This window comes from Fukomys damarensis, unplaced genomic scaffold (genome assembly GCF_012274545.1).
Source record: "Fukomys damarensis isolate Sample0158 unplaced genomic scaffold, DMR_v1.0_HiC HiC_scaffold_17, whole genome shotgun sequence".
In the NCBI taxonomy this organism is placed as follows: Eukaryota; Metazoa; Chordata; class Mammalia; order Rodentia; family Bathyergidae; genus Fukomys; species Fukomys damarensis.
Genome location: NW_022900929.1, coordinates 70,738,360 through 70,747,591, shown reverse-complemented (window position 1 = coordinate 70,747,591; position 9,232 = coordinate 70,738,360).

The following is a 9,232-nucleotide window of genomic DNA, read 5'->3' as shown; positions in this document are numbered from 1 at the left end:
GTTTGTACCAAACTGTTAGATTTCTGCAATTCCATCTTTTCCTGGGTACCTTCTTCCCAGTTTCCTTTAAGGTTCAATTCCATTCTAGATGGACTGGATTCTGGGCTTGCTGTATAGACGTAAGATTGAGACTTAAATTCATTGTTTTCCAGGGTTTCTCGTCTTACTTTCTTGTTGCTGAAACAAAATACCTGACACCCAGAGTTAAAGGAGTAAAGGTTTTAGCTTATAGTTTGTAGGTTTCAGTCCATCGTCAGCTGGCTCCAAGACAGTGCGGCATAGTGAAGGGACGTCATAGAGGAGAAACAGTCCATGGCAGGACAGGCAGGAGGCAGTAAAGCAGCCTTCCTTCCGCTTTCTCTTTTATCTCATATATCCTATCCTAGTAGCTGCAAGACAAATTCTATCAAAACTGGAGAATAATAAGCTTGTACACATAAGGAACAAACAAAGCAAAGCCAGAATGGAGATCTAGAAATACTGAATCTGCTATGGCTTCTAATGGTATGGCCCCCATCAAAGCCTCAAGTGTTCATTGGCGGGGCTCTTTGGAGGTAGTTGGATCTAGTGTGTGTGAATATGGATTAAGGGTGTGACAACTGGTTTAGTCCACTCATTAGCATAGTTCTGATATAGGTAATGGGATAGGTCCCTTCACGCCAAAAAATGTCTTTACTCTCCTTTTGCTTTTGGTTTATACTTTAGATAGATGTGGAACTGAATAAGGTGAAATTCTTTTCCTTTATTTAAGGTATGGCTCCATTGCTGTAAGGTATTCCTGGTTGCTGGTGAAAAATATTACACCAGTCTGATTCTCATTCCTTTATAGAACAGGGAGATAAATCTTTGGCAAAGGGGAGGGGGACCAAGAGATGGAAGGAGTGGGAGGTAGGGGAGGAGAAGGGGATGAAAAAAAGAACTAAGATGTGTTACGCACATGGACCAACTTCCTCAAGAGGAATGCAATCATTGTGTACTGAAAACATGCACTAATAAAAATTTAAAACCATAAAGTGAGGTGCTAAGCGACCTGGTAAATTAATGGACCGAAACAGAGTCTGCAGGTATGAACTCATCAACCAACACAGATGTATGAAAGAGTTGAAGTGGGAGCAGCAAAGAATTTTGAGAGAGAATTGTCAGTATGGTGGGGTCTGTCTTCTCAGAACTAAATCTAGGTCTCTTCCACCTCTCCTCAACTTCATCACTTAAATGGGTGATACCTACTGGGAAAATACCACATTTCAACCCCACACTGACTGTCTTAAATCTCCATTATTATGGGATCACCTTCTCTTTTATGATTTTTGTATGTATCAAACTTTTTAATTTAAAAATCAAACTTGCTTTAAAAAGTAACATAATAAATTTTAGAAGAATGGGGCCAGATGCACACTTGTCTTTTATATTGTGTATGTACACATCGTGTTTGTTTCCTGTACTCCTGTGGGGCTCTCATGGTTCTAAATCAACTTTTTTCTTTAAAAATATTGTCCTTTGTTTTCACTGGAAATTCTGAAGATCTTCCTCTTATATTTGATATTCTGAAATTTGACAAAATATAACAAAGCGTGGATTTTTCCCCCCATTAATTCTGAGGGGCACTTGGACTGCTCTTTCAGTTGAGGGGAAAAAACTACTGATTTTTGATGATCTCTCAATTCTCTCTCTTCACTTTCTCTGGAACTCATCTTTATTGGGTCTCTTGTTTAAACAAGTCTATTTCTCTTTTCATCTCAGTCTTTTTTGTTACTTTCTGTGGGATTTACCTAGCTTTATCTTCCTAACTTTATTCTGAATGTTTTCCTTTTGGCAACCCCTACTTTAATTTCCAAGAACGCTTTGTTCCCTGAATGCTTTTCTTAGCATCTGGTAATTGTTTCACAGATGCAGTATCTTCTCTCAAATCTGTTGATGGTAATAGGCAATGTTGCTTAAAGTCCTCATCTATACTCTAAATTATCTGTTTCCTTTGGAGTCTGTTTTTCTGTTTATCTCACTATCATTCATACTGAAGTTTTTTACTAAAATTTCGGGAACCCTTAGTTGTATGTTTATATTTAAGAATGACACATAAACACCCCCTCCTCTTGCAGGTGCTGGCTGGCGTCAGGAATCAGTGCCTTGAGTCTTCTCTATGAGAAGGGTTGGCTCCTTTGCTGCAGGACATATTGTATAAATGTCAGAAGGCTGAGATTCGGTATAGGCTCATTAGATTTCTCCAGAACAAAACATACACATCTCCTTCTTTCCCAAGAGGTGCTCAGCTGCCTGAAATTCTAGGGACAGGGATGAGGTCCGACTTTGAATTAATGCCTGTTTTCAGTTCCACATTACCTTCCTATTGTCCCTAATTACACCAGATACACGTGAGTCCTAAGCCTTTCCTGGCCTCTGAGTGTTATGTGCCTTCCCAATTATTTTAGGCTGTAGCCTCCTCAGTCCTGTTTCATCTTCATCCCTCCTCACCTCAATCCTATTACTCTTCATCTTCCAGACATTTCTAAACACCGTTTCCTGCAGATGGCCCACCTCATGTTCTCATAATGATTATCAATTTAGGGGCTGGGGATGTAGCTCAGTGGTTCTGCCACCTACCTCGCTAAGTGCAAGGTCCTGAGTTTGATCCCTGGTAAAAACAAAATTATCAATTTATTACCTCTATATTATTTTCCTGTCAATTAAGTGTGGTTGCAGGAAGAAAAGGAGATGCACTTATGTATTTTACTTTCCACACTGTACAGATCTTTTTTCTTTTTCTTCTCTTCATCCTTTGTCTTCTGGTTCCAGCAAATGATTAGGGGGCAGTGCTTGGGGACTGAACACAGGGCCTTTGCACTGAGCTCTGTCCTAGCCCTTTTTATTTTTTAAAATTTGAAACAGGGTCTTGCTAAGTCATTAAGTTGCCTAGGCTGCGTTCAAACTTGCCATCCTCCTACTTCAGCCTTCCAGAATGCTAGGATTACAGGTGTGGGCCACCATGCCTGGCTTTCTAAAAGAAATTTTACTTAAACTTGTTTCCTGAAGACACTTCAAGCAGATGTATTTTTCATTTCTTTTTCCCCATGAATCATGTTTGTTGTACACTACCCAAGTAAGGGTAAAGGTTATTCCCCAGAGAAAAGGGTCAGTACAGCCTTCAATAAAGCAGTCATCCAGATAGGGAGGAGATGATACAGAGGAAATTCCTATAAGACATGAAATGGAAATAAGGCATTTTTGGCAGGGAGAATGACTGTGGGAAGACAGGGTAGGTCCCAGCCTGGAGTAAGAAATAATCGTGTTAAAAGCGATGGAAATGGACAGCTGCTGAAGACAGAAAACTTTATTTCCATTTGGTATCTTGAAGATCATCTCCACAGGGCACCCCTGCAATAGCATCGTGGGACCCAGCAAAAGAGAAACAGTGCAGCTCAAGCAGGCAGATGGGGCAGCAGCCCTGTTTCTGAGGATTCCTTGGCGTCCTGGAGGTGCAAAACTAATGGGGATGTTAACACATAGTGCTTAGGATGGGCCTAGATACAATTTTACTGAGTTCTTAAAAACAACAAAAATCTTACTACAGGGCAAGCAAAAATTGCTAATTGTTTAAGATAAAGTTCAAAGTGGCTGAAAACCCAATTTTAGAAGGAAGGTAAGTTTCTAGGGTGTTTCTAGGGCCGAAGGGTCAAGAAAAAGGACAGAAAGCTGAAGTCAAAAGCTAGCACTGCCAAGTGTAAGAATCACTCTGACTAGCTGTCAGGGCTGCAGAGCACCTCTAAGTCCAGGCAATTCCTAACACTGCTATACTCGTCACATTTGGTTACTGCTATGGAACACCTGAGGCAACTCAACTGCAAAGAGAAAAGGTTTATTTAGCTCACACTGTTGGAGATTGCAAGACGTGGCACCTACTTCAACACAGCTCTGGTGAGGGTGAAGGAAGACGCGTGTGCAGGAGCCAGCACTCGCATTTCCAATCAGGAAGCCAAGAGCTCAGAGGAGGGGCTACCTCAAAATTCCTTTCAATGCCACCCCCAGTGGCCCACCAGTTTCCCTTAGGCTCCACCTCCTCTCAATAGCACCACTCCAGGCTATGTCTTCCATCCAAAACCTCTGTGTGATGCCCAGCCCAGAGGCTGTATATAAGAATAAGACCAAGGCTTTGGGATGCTAAATCTCTGAACTTCACTCCTTTTGACCACAGCTGCGATACTGCTTCTCCATTATTTACGGGATGATTCATCAGTTAGAGTTTAGGAGCCCAAATTAGTTGCTAAGAGTAAGCAATTCTATTTGGAGAGCTGTGTAGACTGCCCACATCCTTATCTTTCACAAGAATAAAGTTAAGTTGCTACCTAAAGGGCACCCCAGATTTTTAAGAGCAAAACCTTGAAGATTTAATGAGCTACAGATTTTGGCATAATTATTACTTTTTACTTGGGTTAAGATTATCTTGTTGTATGACCAAAAAGAGTTGGTAGATAGTTCTCCTTTATTTATGTAGAGGCTCCATAAGTAAAGGTTATTTCTTGAGCAATTATTTCTTGAATAATTCACCCTTTTAAATTTTATATGCTTCTTGTAACAGGAAATCAAAAACATAAAGAACTTTCCACTTTGAAAGTAACAATTTGGCATGGAAGTCTGTTTTTATGTAATGATTTTATATAGTGTTGATATTTTATACTTTCTTTAATCATTTTTTTCTATTCTGGGAATTGAACTCAGGGGTGATTTACCACTGAGCTATATCCCTTGCCCTTTTTATTTTTTATCCTCAGACAGGGTCTCATTAAGTTGCCCAAGCAGGACTTTAATTTGTGCTCCTCCTGCCTCAGCCACCTTTAGTGCTAGGATTACAGGAGTGTGCCACAACATCTGGCTCTTTCCCTAATAGGTTTTGTTTTGTTTTAAGACTAGGTCTGGCTGTCTTGAACTCACTATGTAGCCCAGGCTGGCCTCAAACTAGACGTGATCCTCCTGCCTCAGTCTCCCAAGTGCTGGGATTATAGGCATGCACTATCACACCTGGCTTTCTTAATAGTTTTTAAATGAAAACAAAATGTTTAAAAGAAAGAAAATCACCGATATGCCTATTACCATACTAGGGTAACTTTTTATTTTTGCATATATCCTTCTACTTGCATGGCACAAAACTTTATAACTAAAAGATAGTTTAAAAACCAAACGATCCAGCCCTGTAATTTCAGCAGTCAGAGGCTGAGGCAGGAGAACTTTTAAGTTTGAGCCCATCCTGGGCATTATAACAACTTATTAAGATTGTGTCTTAAGAAAAAAATAAAAAAGGGCTGGGTATGTAGCTCAGTGTGAAAGCCCTGGATTCAATCCCCAGTACAAAAAAAAAAAAAAAAGAAAGAAAGAAAGAAGGAGGAGGAGGAGGAAAAGGAAGAAGAGGAGAAGGAAGAGGGAAGGAAGAAATGAAAGAAAAAAGAAAGAAAAAGAGAGAGAAAGAGGGAGAAGAAAGAAAAAAAAAGGAATCAAATTGTTAAATTTCTTAATTTTTCACATGAGAAAACTGATACCCAGAAAGCTATGAGGTCATCCCAAGGTCACACTTTATTTTCTCCTCTAAATGAAATAGTCATACTCAATTAATTAAAAAAATTTGTTAGTATGATTTAATTCCCTAATTATCATTTTTTCCATTTACAATTAATAACCTCAAGGGGAAAATATCTCTATTATATAATACAGCATTAGTATTATCAGAGGCAATGTCTGGAGAATTATAGCTGCAAATTCTGCATGCCTCAATAAAAATTTCCAAAAGTCTTGGGATTTTTTAGAAAACAGATATGAATTCAAAGCCTCTGGATTTTAGGATTTGGATTCAGAGTTCCCGAGTTCCGTATGCACTGCTACTGCGGATGCTGCCCACAGTGTTTCTCTGAAATGCACCCTCCTGGATTAAAAGGCAAATTACAACGCTTAAAGAGAGCGCCTAATTGAGGCTTTCTCTGTGCTGTACAATTCAGAGAGCTGAAATGACGTTGAGAAGGGAGTGCTTTGTATGGAACGGGGATGGCTTTCAAAACAGCTGTTAGGAGCAGTCTGGAGTCACAGGAAGGTAGGATTCTTAACGTGCCACCGTAGAAGATGGCTCAAAATGGGACTAGAAAGCCAGTTCTGATACTAGTTTGCCGAGTTAGGAAGGTGATGTAAGGCAAAACATATTTTTCTAGTTTTCTTGATAAAGCGAGATTTAGGTAACCTCCAAGTTCTTACCCAGCTCTAAAACTCCATGGCTTTGCTCCATGAGTGTGAAAGTGATCCTGTGTTCCGGTCCCTGGAGAAGCTCCAGACTGAAGAGCTGTCTGGACTGACAGGTCCTAGTGTCCCTTTGTCCTCTGAGACCAACCCTGGGCAGAAACCCTTTCCCGTCTTCAGCACTGGCCTATCTACCCTACTGTAAGAAAACCTCACCATCTTTCCATTTATGTTTTACGGTTTCCTCTTCTCCATCTACTCTCCCATCACTTCAATACTTGTCCTTTTATCTGAACCGTGGGCACAAGGAGCAGGTTCCTATGTTTTCTGAGAACCATCTGCATCTGTGGAGCTCCATCTGGCTTGACGCACGCACTCACCAGGTGGCCTTTCATCCCTCTTACTCTCACATGTATAATCTATCGGCAAATCCTGTTGGCTCGTTCAAGTGTGTCTAGAATATGACCACTTACTGTCTTCTCCACTGCTTTTACGCAGGGCCATGCAACAATAGCTTCTCACTGTACTCTCAACACAGCCAAGCAATCCCATGAAAACATTAAGTCAAGTCATGTCGTTCCTCTGCTCAAGGCAAAATTCAGCACAATGACCTATGAAGTCCCAGGTGCCTTGGCCATCACCACCACTCTCCCTTCATTCCCAGGGCTCTGCCCGGTGCCACAGCTACAGACTCGCTCACCACCCTGCCAACCTGCTGGAAACATGGCCACTCATCAGGATTTGGAGTTGTCCTTCCTGCAGGGAATACTTTTCCTCCAGCTAGCCGTGGCCAGTTTCCTCACTTTGTCACTTAACTGCAAAATCACCTCATGGGCTTTCTCTGGTCATTCTGTTTCCCTTTCTAAAATTGTGACCCCTCTCTCATTTTCACCTTGGCACTTATAACCAATAGACTTTTGTCTGATTTCTTTTTTAAACTTTATGAAAAAAATTTAATATCAATATAGCAAGAATAACAATAGTTAATACACTAGAAAAATTAGTTAATATACTGCACATTTTCTTCAAAATAGTTTCTCAGTACAAGACAAAAAGATTGTTTCTTATAAAGAAACAAATAGCACAAAACTTTCTTTGCAATGAACTATGAAGAACTAGTTGTAGAAATGAAACAAATTAGCATATATATTAAAGTATTTCTGCAACAGTGAAATATATGATTTGGCTAAGTATTTCAAATTCTCTCTACTTCCTATTTATCTATTTTGCTCTTTATTTGTATGTTTATATATACATATATATATTGGATTTCCCAAGAAAAACTACATTTTAGCTTGTGTTTGACTTATTTTACTTAACACCATGTTCTCAAGTTTCACCTGTTTACCTGCAAATGCCTCAAGTTTCTCTTTACGGCAGCATCGTACTCCATTGTGTATAATACCACATATTCCTTATCCATTCATCTGTGGATGGACAAACATGCTGTTTCAAAGATCTAGCCATTATGAATTGTGCTGCTATAAACATGGGTATGCATGTATCCCTGTAATATGATGATTTTTAACTCTTTTAGGAAGATACCTAGACAGGGGCCAGCCGGGTCAAATGGAATTTCTAATTTTAGTTTTTTTGAGGACTCTCCACACTGATCTCCACAGTGCTTGTACTACTTTACAATTCCCACCAACAATGCAGGTTTTTTTCCCCCACATCCTTGCTAGCATTTGTATTATTAGATTGTTTTGATGCTAGCCATTCTTTCAGTCGTAAGACGTTATGTCAGTGTAGCGTGGCCACAGATGGGCATTTTTAAAATGTTCTTATGGACCATTTGTACTTCTGAGAAGTGTCTATTCACTGGCTGCCTGTTTTTTGATTGGGTCTTTTATTGTCTTATTTTCTTTGGGGGGGTACCAGGGATTGAACTCGGGATCTTGCACTTGCGAGGCAAGCAGCGGCACCATTGTGCTAAATCCCTGGCGCCCGTTGTCTTATTTTCGTTGTCCTATCCCAAGAACCTAGAACATGCCTAGAACAGCAGGTGTTCAACAGGTACTGGGTATCAAATGAGTGGTAGGCAATATATAGCAAGGGAACATAACACCATGCAAAGATGGCACCAGATAAAATGTTTGCTCATGGTAAAATAAGATTTGCCATCTTCTTAATCTTGTGTAATAAAAAAACTCGCATGTGTTTATTGTGACATAAGTTTTACCTCTCTTGTGAGATGCTCACATGTCAAGGAAAGCATTTCTTGCTATTAAAGCCTTCATGTCATTAGATGAACCCCATATTATTTTCCAAATTTTATCCTGGGCACTCAGGTTATGGAGAAAAAAGTAGAGTGTACCATAATAGATGAAAAATTCCAGGTCCTGTGTTCCAGACCTCAAAATTCTAAGGTTGTGATATATAACACCAAGGGGAAATATGAAGCTATCAAACACACTAATGGAAGTAGCGATGAAATAAATGAATTATAGTATGTTAATACCAAATTTATTTTAAATAGTCATAGAAACTCCATTTTGTATTTTTCCTCCGCCTTTTCCTTCCTCAGAAAGATACCCTCTGCAGTTGGGTGTGTTGGCGCACACCCGTGATCCCAGCACTGGGAGGCTGAGGCAGGAACATCGCCTGGAGTTTGAGGTCAGCCTAGGCTACATAGTGAGTTCAAGGACAGCCTAAGAATCGCGCGACGGCCTCAACAACCAAACCAAACCCAAACAACAAAAGATGCTCTCCCTCGTACACGGGAGAGGATTCATTTACACCGATTTAAGTAGCACTCGGGAACAATGTGCAGAAGAGGTTCCTAGATCGCTTGCTGCGGCACCAGCCAGGGTGTCGCCGTCCTCGCGCTCTACAGAGTCTGCATCCTGTCTGACCCTGGGGACCAGAAAACGCCAGTCCCGGAGGGTCGTGCCTGCTCCAGACGGGGCCTGAGGAGGGCGCCTACTGCGAGGTCCCGGAGCGACCCTGAGGGGAGAGGGGCTCCTCGGCGTGGCCGCGGATGCCCTCCCGCGCCCGGGCGGGGCCGGGATCTTCTCCCCGC